Here is a 22,094-nt window from a genome sequence, read left to right on the forward strand (position 1 = left end):
CCACTGTCCTGCTCCAAGGTGTTCTTGGGCTTCTCACTGTGCACAGAACAAAGCTCAGCTCTGGAAGACAGAACAGCTTCTCGCTCTGAGGCTCCTCTCCTGCTTGGTTTCCCTGCTCCAGTTTCTGTGCTCTGCGGTCCCATCTGGAAAGACCTCCCAGACACACCTGGTAGCGTCCGTCCCATTTTCTTGCCTCTAACGCTCTGCTCGCTGCTCAGAATGCCTTTGCTTCCTCCATATGCCAAAACCTGACCATCCTTGCAGTGCTGGCTCAGATGCACCCACTCCCCACGGCAGCAGAGTTTCTTGTTGTGAGGAGTCTTTCCTCTCTGGACTTGCTCTGCCTTGAGCACAATCCCAGACTGCTTCTGCTCTGCGGGGAATTCCGTGCACTGCAGACTGTGGAAGCAGCATCTTGTAGCAGCCGTGAGTCTGAGCTCAGTGTGCAGCCTGGGTCACCAGTAACAGCCCGTGTTCTTTGTCCGAGCCCCTCTAAGACCCTCTCTGTCCCCATTTTTATGTAGATGAGGGTAATGACAGCATAGATGGTGGCCACCGCTAAGGGTTCGACTGGTGACTTCTCAACGTGACAGAGGTGCCCGAGCACTCCCACACGTCCATTCTGCTTTTCATTGCATGCAGTAAATTATGAGGTGATCAACACTTTATTATAAAACAGGCTTTGTAGTGGATGATTTCACCCAACTTTAGGTATCGTAAATGTCCTGAGCCTGCCTAAGGTAGACTGGGCTAACCTGGAATGGTTAGGTCAGATGTACTAAGTACATTTTTGACTTCTGGTATTTTCAGCTACAATGAGCTGTCAGGATGTAACCCCATCACAAGCTGGGAGGTATCTGTACCTAGCCCTAGCATTAGTGTAAGAATTAAAAAGGAAACATGCACATATAATGTTTTTAAAGTGACTGCTACATAGTAACATAAATGTGTTTATTTTTCTTCCCTTCAAAATAAGACATTCCATGGTGGCAGTTACTGTCCTGTCTCTCTCTATAGCTTCTCAGCCCACTGTGTGATGCTGCATAGGGTAGTCACATAATAAATATTCTTCAGATTTAATCCATCCTTATTTTGAAATCATATCAAAATTCCATTTTGCAGAATGACACATGGAATTGTTGGAAATACTTATAAAAACATTTGATGATAAATGAACCCAGAGAATAATTTCAATATTTTTGAATTTTAGTTATCACTTTTGACCAATTGTTTTTTAGAATATCAATCAGGGCTGCCTTTCTGAGGAGAGAAAGATGGATTCTGATCAAAATCACAGCTCTCTGCTGCTGTGGGTTCCGATAAGGAACAGCAATCATGACACAAAACTTGAGATACTTCTGGCCATCTGTGGAAGCATCTAGAGAAGCTATCGATCCACTTGGTGTCTGTGCAAATTCCTCCCCTGCTAGAGGCTGGCAAGCAGACAGCAGGCTGGCTTTCATTTTGCAAGCACTGGTGGCCTCAAGATGATCCTATGCATTCACCACCCCAGACACAACAACTGTGGCCTTAGACCATGTTACAGAACTAGAGTTACATAGACCATGTTCTTGTGAGGCTGCCATTTAGTGATGCAGCATTTACATCAGGAAAATATATTGATTATTCTGATTGACAGCATGTATTAAGCCAAACATAATAAAGAACATCAACTAAATGGATTCTGTTCTCTTAAACTTAGAGGCTGGTTGGTCCTGTTCCTCAGTGTCTCCTGGACAGAGAAGCTATCTTTTTCAGGCACCCACTGAAGGGTCTTTGACCCTAAGGACACTAAGTTATTCCTTGTGTCAAAACAAAGTCCCTTAAGTGCAATTTGAAGCAAATCCATTATTTTATTCTGTGATGAAAACAAGAAAACTCAAAGAATTTTTCTCATATGAGGACCACACTATGAGTTTTCAAAACATAAAAGATAAGGAAAAATAAAGGAGGGGGTCCCATGAAAATAGAAAGGAGGTCAGTGGGCAGAGGAAGGAGATAGAGGGGGAGGGAGAAGAATAGGAAAGGGGCGACTGTGGAATGACATTGACCAGACTGTTATGTGCATATACGAACATAGCACAGTGAATTTCACCTTTCTGCACACCTGTAAAGCATCCACTGAAAATGATAACAAATAAATAGAAGGAAGACCAGTAGGGCAGAAGAAGGAGAAATGGGAGAGGGAGGAAGGGTGGGAAAGAGGAAGTGGTGAGGACTGAGACGGAGCAAATTATACTCCACATGTATACAATATGTCAAAATGAACCCCTCTATTATGTATAACTGCAAAGCACTAATAAAATCATTTTTAAGATGGGTTTATTGAAGGTGAGTGACATGTCAAACGTGTAACATGGTGTATCCCTATGCGGACACCACCAGACATACCCATCACCTCTCAGTTTCCTCCTGCCCTAATATTATGATTATTGTTGTTGTTTGTGGCTGTTAAAAATACACACATCCCTCTCAGAAAAATGTAAGTATATAATAGAATGTTGGCAGCTATAGGCACTGTGGCTCTACTGCACTTATTCATCTTATGAAGAGGAGACTTTAAAAACTAAAGACAACAAATGTTGGAGAGGATGTGGAGAAAAGGAAACCCTGGTCCACTATTTTTGGAAATGCAAATTGGTACAGGCGCTATGAAAAATAGCATGGTGGTTCCTTAAAATTTTTTAAATGAAAGTACCATAAGATCCAGTAGCACAAACTCGGGTATTTGTCCAAAAGAATTTTAATCAAAATCTCAAAGAGATTCCTTCACTCCTGTGTTTATTACAGCATTATTCCCCAAAGCCAAGATATAGAATTAGCCAGGCATGGGGTTGCCAGCTGGTAATCCCAGCCACCCAGGAAGCTGAAGCAGGAGGCTCACAAGTTCAAGGCCAGCCTCAGCAACCTAATGAGGCCCTAAGCATCTAAGCAAGACTGTCTCAAAATAAAAATAAAAAGAGGGCTGGGATGTGACTTTGTTTTATGTTTCTATATTATACACACAATATGTAGAGAATCAAGATGTCTGTTTTTAAATTAATGCATAAAGAAATTGTGGTGTGTGTATGTGTATGTGTATATAATGGAATAGCCCTAAAAATCCCTTCCTTATAATAAATATAATCACCCTGCGAGCCAATCCCTTATAAATCATCATCATCATCATCATCATCATCATCATCATCATCATCATCTCACACACACACACACACACACACACACACACGCCATTGGTTCTGTCTCTGGAGAACCCTGACTGATACAGTGACTTCTACATTTGCCATCTCCCTTGGCTTGGTCAAGAGGAAGCGCCAGCGCCCGTGGAGATCTCAGAAGAACATGCTCTGACTGAGAAGGGTTGGAGGGATGGGGGTGACCTTTACTAAGCACCTTAGTGTGGCTGAGCCACATCTCAGACATCGTCTCCTCTGGCCTCCATGACACTCGTGCCCTGTGAGCGACGAGATGCCCAGCTAGCAGAGCAGGAGGCCGGTGCCCACACTGGGCATGGAGAAACCACGCTCCTCTGACTCCTGAGGCCCGCCTCGCTGCGCTGACCCACCATCATTCATGGACGACATTGCAGCTTTCACACCTAAAATGCCTTGACCCAGTTTCATTGTTGGGAACGTCCTCTGGGGTCTGTTGGTCTACAGAGACGCGGTTTTTCTGGTCACTTGGCTGTGGTTGAAGGAACAGCAGAGAGAGAGTCGACCCTGGGCATTGGCTCCTGCTAGCTCGCTCTACACACCTTTCAAAATACAGGAATCTACTTGACATCTCTGGTGCTCTACTCCCCGTGGGTGACAGGGCGTAGAGCTGAAGCCTCCGCACACTGGAGAAGTGCTCAGAGACAAAGAACCTCAAGTTCAGTGGGGTGAGGAGGAGGAGCAGCGTGAAAAAGATCTGGCCCAGAGATTTCGACACCTGCCTTTTCTAATTCACTTGAGTAATATTATTGCTTATTAAATAGGACGACGTGTCCAATTATCCAAGGAGGGTCTTGGAATCTTAAAACAGCATCCTCAACACCAATAACACAGATAGAACACGTCTACAGGGCCATAAACATTAGTTTGCAGTAGATATATTTAGAAGGAACAACCACATCTGGAGAGTGTAACCAGAAATCCTGTAAGGAAGACATGGTCACATGAGGCAAACCAAACTAAAAAGAAAACAGAAAGAAAAAAAGCTTCTATCGTTGGAGTAAATAAATGTCGAATGGCCATCACTGGGCTGCAGAAACGTGAGGAGGTCAGTGTGTGAGAAAAGGTGAGGGCCAGAGTGGACCACAAGCTCCCTGCTCATCCTGGAAGTGGTTTAGCAGGGAGGGAAGGTGCAGGAGCCCTTAGACCGGTGGACGCCAGGGAGCAGGAGAGCAATGTGCAGCTGAGCTTGGAAGGTGCGGAGGAGAATACATAGAGGCCAAAACCTGCCCCCTTCTGACCATTGCCAGGGTGTGAGTGTGAGGGTCAGGGAGACTGTAGCAGCTAGTACCGAACCCGCCCAGGGATCACAGGTCCTCCTCACCGGAACCCACTAAGACCAATAAAAGTAGTAATAACTGTGCCTTCCCGGTACTGTGCTTTGATTTTCAATAGGATTAACTCACACTCTCCATCATTTAGGGGCCAATAAAATAAAACAAAGCAACACACACACAAGGCCAAGGTCGTCATTGTCACGGCTTAGCCATCCACACGGGGCTTGCAAGACACGGGGGATTTAGAGATTTGCCCACGATCACATGACAGGTCCTCCGCAGCCCTGGACATGAAGTCAGATCCTTCTCCCTATCTCACACTCCTGGGTTCAGGCCACAGCGACCCAAGGGCAGTGGGTGGGTCTGCTCCTGCCCTTGCTACTGACTCCCCCTCCTCCGTCAGGGGGACCCTTTAGTCCATCTTCCCCTGACCCCGGGGCATGGTCTGCAGAGGAGAAGCATGTGTGTGATTGGTGGCTGTTTCTCAAACCCACAGCACTCCAGGAAGAAGAGCAGAGTCACCCCTCCTGATCCAGGCGTCCACCGGTCTAAGGGCTCCTGCACCTTCCCTCCCTGCTAAACCGCTTCCAGGATGAGCAGGGAGCTTGTGGTCCACTCTGGCCCTCACCTTTTCTCACACACTGACCTCCTCATGTTTCTGCAGCCCAGTGATGGCCATTCGACATTTATTTACTCCAACGATAGAAGCTTTTTTTCTTTCTGTTTTCTTTTTAGTTTGGTTTGCCTCATGTGACCATGTCTTCCTTACAGGATTTCTGGTTACACTCTCCAGATGTGGTTGTTCCTTCTAAATATATCTACTGCAAACTAATGTTTATGGCCCTGTAGACGTGTTCTATCTGTGTTATTGGTGTTGAGGATGCTGTTTCAAGATTCCAAGACCCTCCTTGGATAATTGGACACGTCGTCCTATTTAATAAGCAATAATATTACTCAAGTGAATTAGAAAAGGCAGGTGTCGAAATCTCTGGGCCAGATCTTTTTCACGCTGCTCCTCCTCCTCACCCCACTGAACTTGAGGTTCTTTGTCTCTGAGCACTTCTCCAGTGTGCGGAGGCTTCAGCTCTACGCCCTGTCACCCACGGGGAGTAGAGCACAAGAGATGTCAAGTACATTCCTGTATTTTGAAAGCCAAAGAAGATCAGTTGAATATTTTTCCTTCTCTACTTGGTATGGTCCTAGGTTTCTTAGTAGATCACATTTTGACCTGAGAACATTTTTCTCTCTGGAAGGAGAAAACCATGCACACACTGAGATATAGAGACTATTTTCCTGTTCCATTCTCCCTTTTCAATACCCCACCTAGCATGGGGAGCAATTGTAGGCCTAGCCAAATACCCCCAATTTATGTTAAATACACACCCTCCAAACTACCCAAACCAGTTAGGCATTATTGAGAGTTTTGCCATTCAAATATTTTCCCAGTTGTTTTGTCTCGGGCCACACCCACAAAACAAATGCAAGACCTTCAGCACCCAGGTGGGCAAACAGGGCTCAGCTTCCAGCCTCTCCCGGCCCAGCACACATTTGGCCTGAAGCTGTTTTGCTGTTTTGTACAAATGGAAGCCACTCAACTGCTTTTACACCTTATTTTAATGCCTTATTATTTCAAAGGGATCTCTGTTCTTATTGACAATAATTACTGTTAACTCCCCCATCAAGTTCAAAGGCTTCTGTGATTATGAAACTTCTTCTAAGGACTGGCCGATTAATCCAGCTTGTTATTAAATTAGAACTATATTCTTGACCTGTTTTAATGAAGGTTTTATTATTGCTTTCCTAATAAGCTTAACTATCACCTTGAAATCACATTAATATTTTCTAATCTCTATTATCTCTATTGGGAGGGTTCTGGGCTCACTCATCATTAGATGGGCTGTTTTATGTCTCTGATAATGTGCCTTCGAATCATCAAACTCGTGTTCAGTCCCCGATTCCCTCACTTCCACCGTCTGGCCCCCACCTTGAACCCTCTGGTGCAATCAATCAAATCTTCTATACTTTGATGTCTGAACACTCCATGTGCAGATAGGTAGGCTGTGACCCAGGGCTCCTGCATCCTGTTCACCATCTTCTTCCTACTCAGCTCCTCCAGCCCCCTCGCTCATTCTGTCCTGCAAGCTCCAAAGCACTTGTGGCCTGTCCCCCTCATCTAGAACTAGGATATGGCACTTAGCACTAAGTTAAGACTTGACCCTTCATCTCTTGGTCCTGACTCCGCAGTAGATGATAAATTTACTCCTATACATTATCAGGACCTTCAGATTTGACAGAGGCCCGGGATCACTGGAGGAGTCTGCAGAGGTGGCAGATGGTGTGTAGTTCTAGCTATTACTTATCAGCTCTAGGGTCTTGCACTAGTCGCTATTCACTCTCCATCCCTTGGCCTCGGTTTCTCATTCATAAATTGGAGGATGTGCCTTACCCGGCTGACTGCTTTACTGAATGATTGCAGGGAGCAGACGTGTTACTCTGGTGGAGAGCCTTGGGGTCATCTTGGCTGCCACCATCTTTCATTCTGTAGTCCAAGTCACCAGTGGGCCCTTCTGCTCCCTTTCTGTAGTGGAATTGGACGATGCCACCTCCCACCACCTGCAATGCTCCTACCTGGCCCAGGTCCCCATGGCTTCTCACCAGGGGCTGCTACAACAGCCTCTACCATCTCCGTCCATGTGACCTTTGACCTAGTGTCATGACTCTGCTCAGAACTCACCCATGCTCGCCAAGTCCTTGCCAAGGCTGCCCCTGCGCCTGCCTCCGCTCCCCCTCTCCCTCTCCACCATCGTTCCAGCTTTTGCTACCTCACGACAGAAACACCAGGATGCTCCCGACTCAGAGCTCAGGACTCACTCCTTCTGCCCGGCTGGGCTCCTCAGGCAGCTGCCTGGATCCCTTCCTCGCTTCTGTCAGTTCCCTGTTTGCAGGCGACTATGTCAGAGAGGCCTTCTGAAGGGCCCTATCTTAAAAAGTGTCACCCACACTGCACCCCTCTGTTTCTTCACTGCTTTTGCTCTTTGGGGTTCTTACCAGGAACGATACACCCCATGCTTCTGTGTTCCTGTGGGTAGTCTGGGTCTCTCAACATTTTAGCCTCCTGAGAGCAGATGGCCAGCACCTTGAAAAGTTCCTGGGACGCAGTCGGTGCCCAGGACAAACCCTTCAGATAAATGGACAAATAAATGAGTGGATATAGAGGAGTTCATTCAAAACCCTGCAGTTTAAACCAGTGGTGCCCTCTGAAAGCTCCCTGGAGGTTCCCAGTGCATAACCAGGTTGTAAAGCCTGCTCTCAAGCATGTACAATGGTTTTGCTGTTGAAATATAGTCTGTGCTCCCAGCTGACACCTTGATAGCTAAGTGCCTCGCGCATTCCAGTTATTTAACAGATCCTGCTTGTGCAGTTGATTTAGGAAATGACCACTTTCAGTCCACAGAACAGTTTGTGCACTGGGAAAACCTCAATGCTATTTACTTGTTGCATTTAGATATGGAACCCGGAGAACTGAGTAGCTGCTCTCTGCAAGGTCCTCTGTCAGTTACCAGAGACACAAATACCACTTAATACCCAGGTAATGAGGATCATATTTTTCATATGGTAAACCCATGTTTTTTTATTATTTTTTCTTGCAAATCATTTTGCCCCATGGCTCCCCACAGATTGAATCAGAGGCATTTTACTGCTTCAGGGAAAAGCAGACACTCCCTAAAACAAAGACAACTTTGTGCAGCTTTGAGAAGCAAACTAGATTTGTTAAGCTCAGGCGAGACAACAATCTTGAAAGCTAAGCTTGTGAAGAGAGAAAAGAATTTGATAAATACTCAAAGCTTCCTTTTAAAAGCAGACGAGAAAACTTGCAGTTTCTCAAAGTTCTTGATTTTAGGGTGTGTTTGCAATATTAAGCATTATTGGGGCCTCAAAGAAGTTTTGTTTGTTTCTGTGTTCTTTATCTGTCAATAATTACCAATCTCATAAATTGAAATTGAGATGTTTAAAAATATTTATTGATTTGTTTTTGTAATGACAATGTTAAACACGTTAACAAAATAACACAATTTATGAATAATTATATTGCCCCAAAACATATATGATTGAATCTCTTTAATTTCTACTTCAATAAAAGACAGTTGTATTTTTATTTCTGCATTTAGTCTACTTTAATCTCTTATTTTGCTTGAGGAATATGAAGAAAGTTTAGCTCTCCCACTCTACTTTTTTTCAGTCACTGTAACAAATACCTGAGATAATATGCTTATAGAGAAGAAAGGTTTATTTTGCCCATAGTTTTGGAGGTGTGAGTTCATGAATGATTGGCCCCATTGCTTTGGGCCTGTGCTCGCCCATCATGGTGGGAGAGTGTGGTAGAACAACCTGTTCATGTCATGGCCAGAGTAAAAGGGAAAGAGATTCATGCCCCACAGTCCTCTTTGATGGTATGCCCCCAATAACCTAAAATCTCCCCGTAGGCTCCACCTCTAAATGGTCTCTAGCACCTTCCAATAGCATCAAGCTGAGAACCAAGACTCCACCATATGAGCTTCTGAGGTCATTCCAGATTAAAACTATAGCTATATGTAGCTCAAAAAGTCAAAGTATATTAATAACTGCTTTAGATTACCTTGAGATTCTCCTTTGATTCTACCCCAAACCCTGCAAAGACGTTTAAAGATTAAAGTTTCGTTCTAGTATGGAACCCGAATCTTCCGCAGTGAATGTTTGTACTTTGCCACATAAAACTTAATTGATCTGTCCTGTGCTCTGGGTAGAGCCTTTATTCATGTGGGCTTTTGTAGCATCACACATTCGCCATGTGGAAAATTCTGGTTCCCTAAGTTAGGTAGATCCTCCAGATGTTGACCCTGCTCATTATTTAACATAACAAAATCACCACCCACATCATCAGAAACTTCAGGCACTTGGAAGTCAGTTCACAGTGCTGGAAATAAATTTCTAAAATCCAAATCTTCACTTGAATGAATGCTGTTGTTTTTCTTGAAATGACAGGCTTGCTTTAATCATTTTTTTTGGAAAAAATCTTGGTTAAATGCCCCCATCTAAATAACTCTAGTTTGTCAGTCATTCTTCCAGATAAAAGTGGTGTTCCCATAAAAACCCAGGCATGCTCAGGACCGCGCAGCTTGCTTCTGCTCCTGAGACAATCATAGTGGTGGCAAAAATGCTTCACGACACTCCTGTCTTGTTACCTAAAATATCAAGAAGGCCTGTACTCAAGGGTTCCGATTTAACGATATTAATATTTTTATTGCTTTATCAAAGACATTCCTTAAAACTTTCTTTTTCTCTGCGAGTGTGGTGTGTATTCTTTAAAGCACAAGGACTAATGGTAGCACTTAGTACCATAGACCTGATTGTTGCTCAACATGCCAGCAATTTTATCCACCACTGTTTTTGCAGCCTTAATGTCAATGTTAATACATTTTTAAAAGCCAAGTAATGTCTTAGTATTTGTTCAAATCATTTTATGCCTCAGGGATCCCTGCAAGCATCTAAAGAGAGCCCCAAGGATCTGGGTACCATACTTTGAAACTGATGCCCCAGATCCTCCTAAAGTGTGTGCCATAAAGTGGGCCCCGTGCCCTACAGACTTCAGGAAGTAGAGAAGCACTTCTGGTCCCTTAAGTGAAGAACAAAGAGCAAGAAAATACGTCGTGGGTGGAGATGCAGGGCAAGGACATGGTGTTTGAGATAGAACCAGAAAGATTTGAGGGAAGTTAGCCAAGGAAGAAGTTTTGTTTCTCACTTCCCAGGGACTTGATCACAAAATGTCAACTTCCTGAGAGAAGCCTGATATCCACCACAGAGCAGCCCAACGGAGTGAGGCTCCAGACGCATATTAAAATGGCTCATCTTAAATGTCACACTCAGTGGCCAAAGACTGAAATCTTTTTCTGCAAGATTGGGAACAAGACAAGGATGTCTAAGCTCATTACTCTTGTTCAACAGAACTTGAAGTTCTAGTCACTGCAGGAAGGAAAACAAAATAAATAAGAGGCATGCAGATGGGAAAGGAAGGACATTGTCCCTATATGTAACAGCATCAATGTCTACATAGAAAACCCTGGGGGATTAAACAACAGCAATAAAAAACAAAACTCACAGAACGAAGAGAAGTTAGCAAGGTGGCGAGACACCTAATGGACATACAGAAATCAACTGCTTTTATATATAAATTAAGACTGGTCAGGTGGAAACTAAAATTAAAACACAATACCATTAACAATCCTATAGTCAAGCCAGGCATGTTGGTGTATATCTGTAATCCCAGTGGCTCGGGAGGCTGAGGCACGAGGATCGTGAGTTCAAAGACAGTATCGCCAACTTAATAAGGGCCTAAGCAACTTAGAGAGACCCTGTCTCTAAATAAAAATATAAAAAAGGGATGGGGATGTGTCTTAGTGGTTAAGCACCCCCTGGGTTCATTCCCCAGTATCAAAACAAAAAAATAAATCATGTCAAAGAAAATTAAATACCTAGGTACAAACCTAGAAAAATATGTAAGTTGAAAATTACAAAATATGATTTAAAAAATAAAGATAAAAATTTGAAAAAGGGAAATCAAATAATAACTAAATTAATGGATTGACATACCATGTCCATGGACTAGAAGATTTAGCATAATTAAGATGCCAATTCTCCCCACATTGTTAGATGAGAAAAAGTTTAGATCAAACTCTCAATTTTCTAGACACAGAAAGGCTTATTCCAAAATGTACACATACAGGTAACAGAAGAGCTTAATTCATTTTGACAAAGAAGAGGAAAGTGAGAGGAATCAGGATCTGCTATTAAGATTCAGCCAGTAGTTCAGTATCAATACAGTGACAGCAGACATACAGACCAGTGGAACAGGACAGAGAATCCAGAAATAAATCCACAGTGAATTTACACCACAGATACTTTTGCACAGAAGGAAAATTTAAATTGTATTATAGCAGTAACATACGTCAATTCTAATTATGGTCATGATCTATTTTAGAAATTAAGATGAATTTATAGACCAAAAATCTAACTTTTAAAACTTTACAGTTCAGTGGCTTTTACTGTATTCATAAGGTTTTACAACTGGCACCAATAATCTAATTCCAGAACATTTCCAGTACCCAAAGATAAATTTGATACTCTTTAGTAGTCAATCTCCATTTCCCCCCACCCAACCGGTGGCGACCTTCTGTCTAAGGATTCACCTATTCTGGGCCTTTCATATAAATGGATCATGCAATATTTGACTTTGTGTGTCTGGCTCTTTCCCAGGCCACAGGAGGAAGTCTCCGGACCCACTGAGGCTCCACTGAGGCTCCAAACCACCACTAACACCTTGATACCAGTGTGATATATGGATCCACTAAGGTTTTTATTGGCCCTGGGGAGAAATCCCAAATTGTCTGAACTCAAGTCCTCAAAAAGTGACTAGTACCTCTTAAGATAGTTTTAACCAGACAAAACTAAGAGAGTCCTACAGACCTGTTTGGGGCTTCTTCCCTTTTGTGGGGGAACAGGGAAGCTCCAAAACAGAATGAGGTCAGTTATGGAAAACAAGGAACATTCTATTTTTTTTAAGATCTGCGTCATAGTATGAAGATCCATCTTTTCTGCTCTTAATGAACCCAGTTTCAAGATAAGAAACTGAGGCTCAGCACTGTTCAGTGATGGCCCAATGTCACTTGCAAATTCAAGTCTGCTCTTTCTGAGCAACTTCTTACCTCTTGCTAATAAGTCTAATATCAAAGTTGACTTCTTGTCCTAAACTTGAACCAGGATGGGTCATATACTCTAACGTCTCACCCAAAGCAAGGTCTCCAATTTTTGTGGCTGCATAAAGCAAAGCAGAACAAAACTTATCAATTTTTAAAAACCATTTCTTATGAGTTCTCAACACTTCCTCAAAATGTAAAAATGCATTTTTAAAGATAACATTACTCACATGCTGTTAATAACCAGCCAGTGTTTACTGATCACCTACTAGGTAACAGGACCTGGGATAAGCACTTGGCATTACCATTTCACTCCAGCCTCACTACCATCTTTGAAGGGGACTAAGTAACAGAACCCAAAACACACCTCAGTGGCAGAACCAAACTCCGGTCCTTCCTGCTGGCCTCCAAGGTCCTTGCTCTTGACCACTGCACCATTCTGTCAATGAAATTTTCAACCCAACAGTGTTCTGTTCCTTAGACTCTTTGAGGACTGAAGGGAGGCTGGGTTAGATGATGTTTTAGTTTATCTATTTTATTCTAAAAGGAAAAGAGCAAAACTAGAATACAATTTATTCTTGACTACATGCACATGACAACTCCAAATGCACACTAAAATTGATCATTAAATTCTCTGAAAGAGGTAAATGAAGGTAAATGCACATGTCTGTCAATGTGACAGCTGCTAAGCTTGCTGAGGTTTCTTCAAAGTAATAAAACATTTATTTATTGTTAAATAATCATTTGTGGGATTAGTTGTTCTTGGGGAAACCTTAGTGGTAGAATTTTCAATGTGTAAATCATGAAGAAAAATTTGAATTCTGTCTCCTTTGGGGATTTGAACTTACACTATAACCAAACATGAGTGATGCAGGGTGCTATGTTAGTATTTGGAAAAAAGGGTCTTCTCAGATGTAATGAAGTTAAGATGATGTCTTCCAATGGTCCCTAATCCCGATGTGACCGGGGTCCTCACAGGAAGAGGGAAATGCGGACCCAGATGCAGGGGGAGGACGTCTTGTGGGAACAGAGGCAGAGACCCCAGAATGTGGCTCCAAGCCAAGGGAGGCTCTAAGGATCCAGGGCCACCAGGAGCTGCAGAATGGGGGAGGGGCTCTCCCCATCCTCTCATTCTGGATTTCAGAATTCTGGCCCCAGAATCCTGAAGAAGACATTTTGTTGTTTAAGCAACATGGTTTGTGGTATTTTGTCACGGCAATCCCAGGAAGAGAAGTAGCAAGAATGCGTGGACAAGGTGACATGTTGTGGAAAAAGTGGAAGTCCTCATGCGTCTACTTTCTTGTTTTGATTTTCTTAGAATTCAAACTACACAGAAAAAGGCTCGTGGGAATTGGGTATGGCGGAAGGAAACTCCGTCCCAGATCTTGCTGTCCAGGTGTATAGAGTTCCATCAAGTGGATAATATAATACACAAGATGAAACCAACTGTTTTCCATAATTACTAAAAAGGATATCACACAATACTTGCGGGGGGAGCAGCGGGGGTGGACTGTGTCCTCGACGGCATGGTCACTTTGGGGAATTTCTGGCTGGAATTTGTCCACGCCGAGCCTCGGGCCTTGGCAATGTTGCCCTGTTCTGGTGCCTCAACAGCCCGCAGAGTGCTCTAAACCAGAGGCCTCTGAGGGCCGTGGAAGGAACCGGGTATTAATGGATAGACCACAAGAGGAAGTGTGGACTGTTTGCTCGGATTTGCATAAAGTCATCTGCATCGGGTGCTGGGAAGGTTCTGAAGTGAGTCACGACTTTGTCCCCAGGAAGGAAGGGGGAGAAGCCCTACCAGGGTGACACACATGGTGCTCCTGGTGGGGGCTGGGCTGGGCGCTGCTTTCCTCTCCCTTGACCTTGGGCCACCTGGAGGTGGGGGGGGGCTGTACCCTCTGATGCCTGCCTTTCTGGAGTCTGTCACCAGCCTTGGCTTTGCTTCCACTCAAGCTCCTGGTCTTTTTATGTTTAATATTTTTTCTGGCTGTAGGTGGACAGGATACCTTGACTTCACCTGTTGGTTTTTCTGTGGTGCTGAGGATGGAGCCCAGGGCCTCACACGTGCGAGGGGACGTGCAAGGGGAGCGCTCTGCCACTGACACAACCCCAGTCTCAGCTCCGGATCTTTTGATCCAGGCGCAGGGTCCCTCCCGCCATCTCCCACAAACTCCGCCTGCACCTGAGGGTGGCCCTCTGCTTTGCCTGTTCTGACAATGCAAGGGTCAGTTCCCTGTCCCCACTTGAGGACACAGCCTCTTTTTCACGTTTGATAGAAACTAGACCCAGATGCTGCCTTTGTTCCAGGCTTTGGAGCTCACCCTTTGGAATTAAGGGAGTGTCCAGTTGGAATAGGCATCACATGCAAATGAGGCAGTATTTTTTTTTAAGTTGCTTTCTCTTATTTTAAGAATGAAAAGCTGATGGCACTCGCACTTTCCATGGAGGGTCTATGCCCAGGGTTCCAGGATCCCAAGACTCTCAGAGGGAGCCTAGGGGGTTTGTCCCGAGGCCCTTTAGATGACACAGGCCCCGGTTGTCAGGATAATCCTACCCTTGTCCTCCCCTGCTCTGCTGGATGCCCTGCCTCCTCTTCACCCTGGGAGGAACAGACCCTCTTAAAGGCCGTGTTTCCCGCTGAGCTCTGGCTAATGCACTCCACTCCTCCATGGGAGCACAGACTTCTCAAAACTGAAATGTCCAAAGCAGACTAACGGCACCTCGCCCGGTCCCCACTCCCACCCGCTCTCCATCTTCCACGCTGCAGAAAGTACGCGGTTCAGCCAGATCCCTCATCCCACCCTCAACTCCCCAGCAGTGCTGCGGATGCCAGGTTGGACTCTCCCCTGCCCACCCAGGACCCTCCCCTCCAGGGCTCATCCTGCACCCTGCCCTCTGAGCTCCACCCCATCCTGCAGCCAGAGCGAACACTGGTCACACTGCGGATGAGCTCATTTCCTTTCCCATTTAAGACCTCCCCGTGGTTTCCCAGGGCACTCAGGGTAAAACCTAAAGTTCTTGCTGTGGCTTCCAAGGCCCTGAATGGCCCCATCCCTGCTCACTTCCCTGCTCTCCTCTAAGGCCACTTCTTGATTATTAATTCGAAGCTACATTTCCGGCTTAGCTCATCTCTCCACCACAGGGCCTTTGCACGCAGTGCCCTCTGCCTGGACTGCATTTCTGCCCCATCTTCCCATAGCAGGCTTCCTGAACTCCCTGACGTCTCAGCAGAAATGGTGCTTCAAGGAAACCTGAACAGGCCCTTTGGCTTAGAGCAGGCTGTGGCTCCATGTTCTTCCCAATTTCAGTCCTACTTTTTTCCCCCTTCGGAAAACACAATTTGGAGCTATTTTTACCTAGGTGACATTCATTGCAGTGTAACATAGTACAATAAGGGGCACTAATCTTACATACCTTTACCTTTACTAATTGTGTAACCACCACCCAGGCTAAGAAATGAACACTCCTAGAACCCCGAGGACCACCCTGTACCCTTTCCCCTCCATCCCACAGGCCTTGCCCCCAGTTCCAGAGGTAACTGCCATCTGATTCGCTCACCATGGATCAGCTTTGCCTGCTCTTGAACTTCACAGAAACGTACCCTTCTGTGTGTGGCCTTTTGAGCAGAATGCTTTCAGACTCATCAAGTGGCTGTGCGAAGAAATCAGTCCTTCTTTAGACCACGTGACGCCCAGCGGTGTGATCATAGCACGACTCACTTATCCATTCTTTTGGGGACAGATATTTGGGTCATTTCCAATTTTTAGTTACTCTGGATTTCTGCTAAGGACATCCTTGCATGTGCCTGTGGAAGGTCACAGGTCCACACCTCTGGTGTTGGGTATCTGCCCAGACATGGCCGGGTTGTAGCATAGGCATATGTTTGGCTTTAACAGATTATATCAATAGTTTTATTTTCATTATTTTGGTTTGTGTCTTCTCTAGTAGAACTGACCTCTGCAAAGGCTGGGACCTGTCTCTTATCCACCCTCCCTCTCCTAACACCCAGCAGAGAGTCTAGGATGTTGTAAACACTCGGTTCGTATTTGTTGAAAGAAGAAGCATTAGATTCTGTTGGGTCCATTTCTGGTTCCTCATTTTCCTTGTGGGTTTTGCTTCCTGCCTCGCCAGCATGTCAGTTACCTTCACAGTAGTTGTCAGCCCCGCCTGCCATTGTTAGACAGCCATGCTCTCTTTGTGGCCCTGCCAACTCCAGGGAGAACCCAGGAATCCGCCCAACCGTTTGCTGTGTGCCCCACGCTGTGGCAAGAAGACTCAGCCCCAGCCCCCTCAGGCTCATGACCTCGCTGGGCCAAGCAAGTGTGGCTGGGGATTAGAGTCAGGGGGTGGCCCTTGCTCACCGCTGTGTGCGAACTTGTGGGACTGGGCCCATGGCTGGAATTCTAACATATGTGCAACTAGCACTTGTATATACTTGGCACAGTGCCTGACAATAAGTTGATACTCAGTAAACAAGTTTCTATAGTGCATTTCCATTATTGCTACTTCTACTATTGATACAGTTCATCACTGACACTCATCAGATTAGCCCATCCAGCCCGTATTCCTTAAAGAGGCATCCACAGCTTGGAAACATGACTCTCTATTTACAAGTCAAAGGTCTTTTGGATTGTATGGATTATAAAATATCAAGATCTTAATAAAGGGACACTTAGGTGCTTTATGTAATTAAAAAAAACATGCATTATTCAAGAGCTGCACCCATTCCAATTTCCTATAGGAAGGGGCAGGGTCATCCTGTTAACACTGACATTTTATACCCCCAATTCATCTGAGTCTTAGGGGAGCCCTGTGGCCCTCCAGGTATTGATGTCCTGGTATAAACTCTCCCTGTTCAGTGTGGACTGCACCTGTGATATGCTCTCAACCACTAGGATGTGGTCACAATGGCAGGCTACATGGGGTAGGTGACGGTATTGCCTAGAACTCTATCAGCCACCTGCTGGAGTCTGTCTGTCTGTCTGTCTTTCTCACTGGCTTTGAGAAGGCAAGTGGCCACACTAGGGAACCCTGCACACCAAGGAACAAGGGACAGCAGCTCAGAGCAGTCTTTAGTCAGCTGGGGCCTCCAGCTGACACCCTCAATAAGTCTAAGGTCAGGAGGACTTGAACTCTGCCACCAAGAATATAAACTTGGAAGTGGATCTTTATCCTCAGATGAGACCACAGCTCCAGGAAATACCCTCATTGCAGCCTGTGAGACCCCCAAACCAGAGTAGCCAGCCAAGTGTGCCAAAGTCCTGGCCCCCAGAAACTTCTAGATGGTAAATGGGTGTTGTTTGAAGCCACAGAGTTTGCTCCACATTGATAGATGGCTAATACATCATCCATCTTTTCATTCATTGACTTAGCACTTATAAGGGTAAATAAACCATACGTCAAGTCTAATATTTGGCACTGAGTACAGGACATTATTTAGTTAATGTCTATACAGTCAACACAAATTTGGCCAGCTGGACAGTCACCCTCAGTCTATAGACAGTTACTTTAGAGACACCAAATCAAGGACCCAGCAACATGGCCAGAGAGCACTGTCTGGGGCCCCTCTTTCTCTTCAGGCAAGATTCAGTGTTCACGACAAAACAGTCTTTCTTGTTGAAGTCACTGCACCTAACTAGATTATCATATTGAATAAAATTACTGACAGGTCCCAAGGTGTCTGGAAGAAGTTTGAAAAAGCTCACCAAAGAACCAGCCCACCAACCTACCCCAGCTCTGCATCAGTGATACTCCATCGGGTCTGGGGTCTCTGTGGTAGGCCATCTTCCAGAAAGCCAGGGGGAGCTATAAAAATCATCACTTTTCAATGAACTCTTGTGAATGTAAATATTAAATGAATATTTCCAATTATATGCATTGTATACTGTGGTTTAATGATTCTGCATTTCCATGGTTGAATAACTGGAGCTGTCTTGGTTTTAGCAACTGTGGATTTTGTGGTTAAATGCTGTTGTCAAGTTTTGTTTTAACAGCTGTGTGTATGTGTGTGTATGTGTGTGTATTTGTAGGTGACTTTCACACAAGTCACAGGTCTTTGTAATTAGACCACAGAAACCTATGAAACTGACTTGTGTGAGGGAAATACTCTGAAGTCTCTCACATTTCTGGTTTTACTCTTGTCCATGAATCATGATCATTTATGGGGAACTTGAATTCGCTTTCGTTTCATAAGCAAAGCATAAAATCTCTGTTATTAATTTTTAGAGATGATTTCCATGATGGCAATCATAGCATGGAATTCCCCTTCACAGAAAGTATAAAATCTAAATTTTATACATCAAGATTTTGAAATCCATTCATAAGAAAAAAATGTTTTTTTCTAGGAAACAAAACTAGTTCCATTATCTTAAACTGCATTGCTCTTCCAGATCTAAAACTTTGTATCAGGTTCTAAGTTACTGATTCATGTTGTTCTCATGTTTTTATTATCTGTTTATCCTTTTTTAATTACATAGAAATGTAGTTTCCTTTAAAAATAAACCAATCATACAAATACTACATGGGTGTGTCTGTGTCTGAGGGAGGGAGAGAGAGAGAGAGAGAGAGAGAGAGAGAGAGAGAGAGAGAGAGAGAGAGAGAGAATGAATTACTGGAAGTAGATATTCAGTGGACAGGTAGCGAGATTACAAGGACTTCAGGATCAAAGGTTGCTATTTTTATATTGGGCCTATAGTAATTAAAGCATTGTTTAACTTTAATCATAGCCATTTGTCAGCCAAATAGATGTTCTACTATTCACCAATTAAAATATAAGATGATATCATGTTAATTCAAGATTTATTCCTGTTTTTATATCTTTATTTCTCTTAATAGGGGTTATTAATTTGTTGTTCAAAAGATGATTAAAATAGTTTTCCCAGTAATAATTAATGTTGAATTGGGATCAGTCTCACATGCTCTGCCTCTGAGAGCATAAATTGGAATTAATCTCTTTAAGAAATAACTTCTCAGTAAATATTAAGAGCATAAAATGGTTCATCTTCTTTGATTTCTTCTTCCAGGAATCTATCATATGAGATTAATCAGAGATAAAGACACATGTATAAAATTATTCACCACAGATTTAGTTTATTGCAGTATAAAAATAAAAATCCACAATATAGGGATGTGTTGCTTTTAGAAAACACTTAAATTATGGAACCTCCGTGTGGTAAAATATTATGCCATTAAAATGAGATTTTTTGAAAATCATATAGTGATATAAAACATTTTAAAGTTAAGAATAAAATGTAGAATATGAAGCTTATTAAAATAAGTACTGATGGGAGAAATAGGGTGTGTTGGTGCTTGTCTCTGATGGGAAAGATCACGGGTGACTACCAAGGACAGGGGTCCAGCTTGACCTGTGATCAAATGTGTCTCATGTCTATAGCTGCAGCCGACTTTGATGGTCAGCTCAGTCCTGGATTTTCTGTGAAGAATTAGGGCACTGGTGAACTAGAGCACATAGAACTTTATGTCTCAGCAAACGCAAATGAACCTTTATACATTTTGAAAGTCCTTCAGTTAATAGAGTTTTAAAGAAATGTGTTTATCAGATGATGAGGAGGACAGGTAGCTGATTATCAAAGAAAAGGAAATGGATAGCTAGCACTCCCCACCACCTGATTGCTACCAGGCTCCAGGGAGGGGAAGGATCCCACTGTCCTACACCAGCAGTCACCCGCTGAGGTTCTCTTCCTGCCCTTGGGTCACTTTTGGTCCCATAGGGAGGGTGAGGGGATGGGGCATGAGAAGAAAGGACACCTGAAATCTATCAAAGGAGCAAGCACCAGCTCTGGACTCCCTCCTCTCTGGAGGAGCTCCCCTTTCCCTCTCTCTGTTCTGTTTCTTAAATAAAATTCACTTTTCACTTTTGCCTGGGAAAGGAGGAATCCTTCTTAACTTTCAAGTCTGGTTTCCATGTTACCATATTTGAGAGTATTCTCTTTCCCTTTTCATTAATGTTTAAAAGTATCTGTTAGAATGCCTTGGAGAGAACTGCTGCATTTACAGGAGAGGTTGGGGAGTACAAGGTGATTTAGGAACATTTGTCAGCACTTGGAAGGTAAGAGAATGAATAGATAGCAAGAAGGACTGGTGCATATCAGAGAGCTGAGGGGAAAATCTGAAAGGGCTTCCAGTTGTTACATCAGATACAGACTGAGTAACAAAATAAGTAACGTATGTTTAGATTCCAGCCCAGCGAGCCCAGCGAGCAGGATGAAACACCCATGACTCCAAAATGACTGAATGAAGAGATTGATGAAGACGAGGAACACATCCTCATTATGGAAGAATTTCAGATAATATGTGCAGATCCTTTCCCTGCAGGAGTTGGGATCTGTTGCCACCAACACCAACCTTGGTGGTGGGCACAGCTCAGCCACGCACTCTCAAAGACAGAGTATGACAAGGGAAAGTACTGACAATTTGTAATCTTGTAAAGAGGATGAATCCCTCAAATGCTACATTAACTAAGTGATGAAAGTCAAAAATCACCTGTGATGCTGTGTGGACGTCATATATCTCCTCATAAAATATGAGGAGAGGCACCTATCCTCTGTCCCCCTCTTTCCCAAATCTCCTAACCCATGAGCAAAGCAACAGGCCTATATAGATCAAGGGTCACTCTGCAGGATACTAGGCCAGGATTCCTTAACACACTCAAGGTCATGGAGAGTAAGGAACAACCAAGAGGTGGTCACCTATCAGTGGAAACTGGCAGGACATGCCAAAAAAATGCCCTGTAGACCTGGCTCTTGAAACAGCAAAGACTTTAATGGGAAAAGCTGTTAGAGAAGCTGGAGCCCAGTTGAGAGTATCGTGCCAAAGTTGGTTTCTTAGTTGTAAGGAAAGTATCACCGTGACCTGAGATGTTGACGTGGAGGGTCCTGGACAAAGGTATAGGGGCCCTCTCTTAACCAATCCTGAAACTTTTGTGTTGATTTAGACGTTCTCCAAATTTAAGAAGTTTATTGGAAAAAGGATCTGTTAAACGGAATCCTATAAGTTTCCTATACATTGAACCATCCCATTTGCCAGATGGTGCTCATTTTCTTTCTTTCTTTGGTCACCAAAATGGCAGCCTTCGAGCTGTGCTCCCCACCACCTGTTGAGGACAAGTCGTTGAGAGAGAATAAATCCGAGTGGTGTATTAAGTGCACAATGACGGAGCATAAAAGCTTGCATTCAAATTACAGAACCGATTGTGAAGCCATATTATAATGACTTTAAAGGAACCTTTAATCAGTGCACTCAGTTCTATTGAACCTCTTTGTGTATGAATAGCAAACAATTAAGATGAAAGTATAGGAAGGGTCCTGGGGCCTGGATAGGACCCTCTCGATTTTACATTTAGTCAGCATACACTCGTAAACCTGCCTGGTAAGTAGACCCCCCTTGGTGAGAAAATGAATTTAGAATATTGGGTAACACCTGGAGTAGGGTATGTGACATAGAAATCAAAAGCAAATTGGGATTAAAAAAAAAAACAAACCTGTGATTATAAATGGAAATCCCCTGTCCTCCTCCACCTAATTCTGAACAGCATCCAACTTGGACATCTAGATAGTCTGATAACTACTAACTCCCTAGCGCTTCCTTGTCCTGTGTCTGGGTTGTTCCATTGATCTCTCAATATCTAATAGAGTACCTGTAACTGAAGGCTTAAGATCATGATACATAATCAGAGTTTTAGAGATAATTTTAAATATTGATTTTTGTGACTATAAACATGAATGTCCAAAAGGATAAGTGACAAGGAATTTTTCCAGCCCTCTAAATAAGGAACGTTCCTGAATTCTATACTTAAAATTTAGAATTTACTGTTAGAATACATACAGTAAACTTGTCATTCAATTCGCATAAGG

The sequence above is a fragment of the Urocitellus parryii genome, chromosome 2, assembly GCF_045843805.1.
Source record: "Urocitellus parryii isolate mUroPar1 chromosome 2, mUroPar1.hap1, whole genome shotgun sequence".
Lineage (NCBI taxonomy): Eukaryota > Metazoa > Chordata > Mammalia > Rodentia > Sciuridae > Urocitellus > Urocitellus parryii.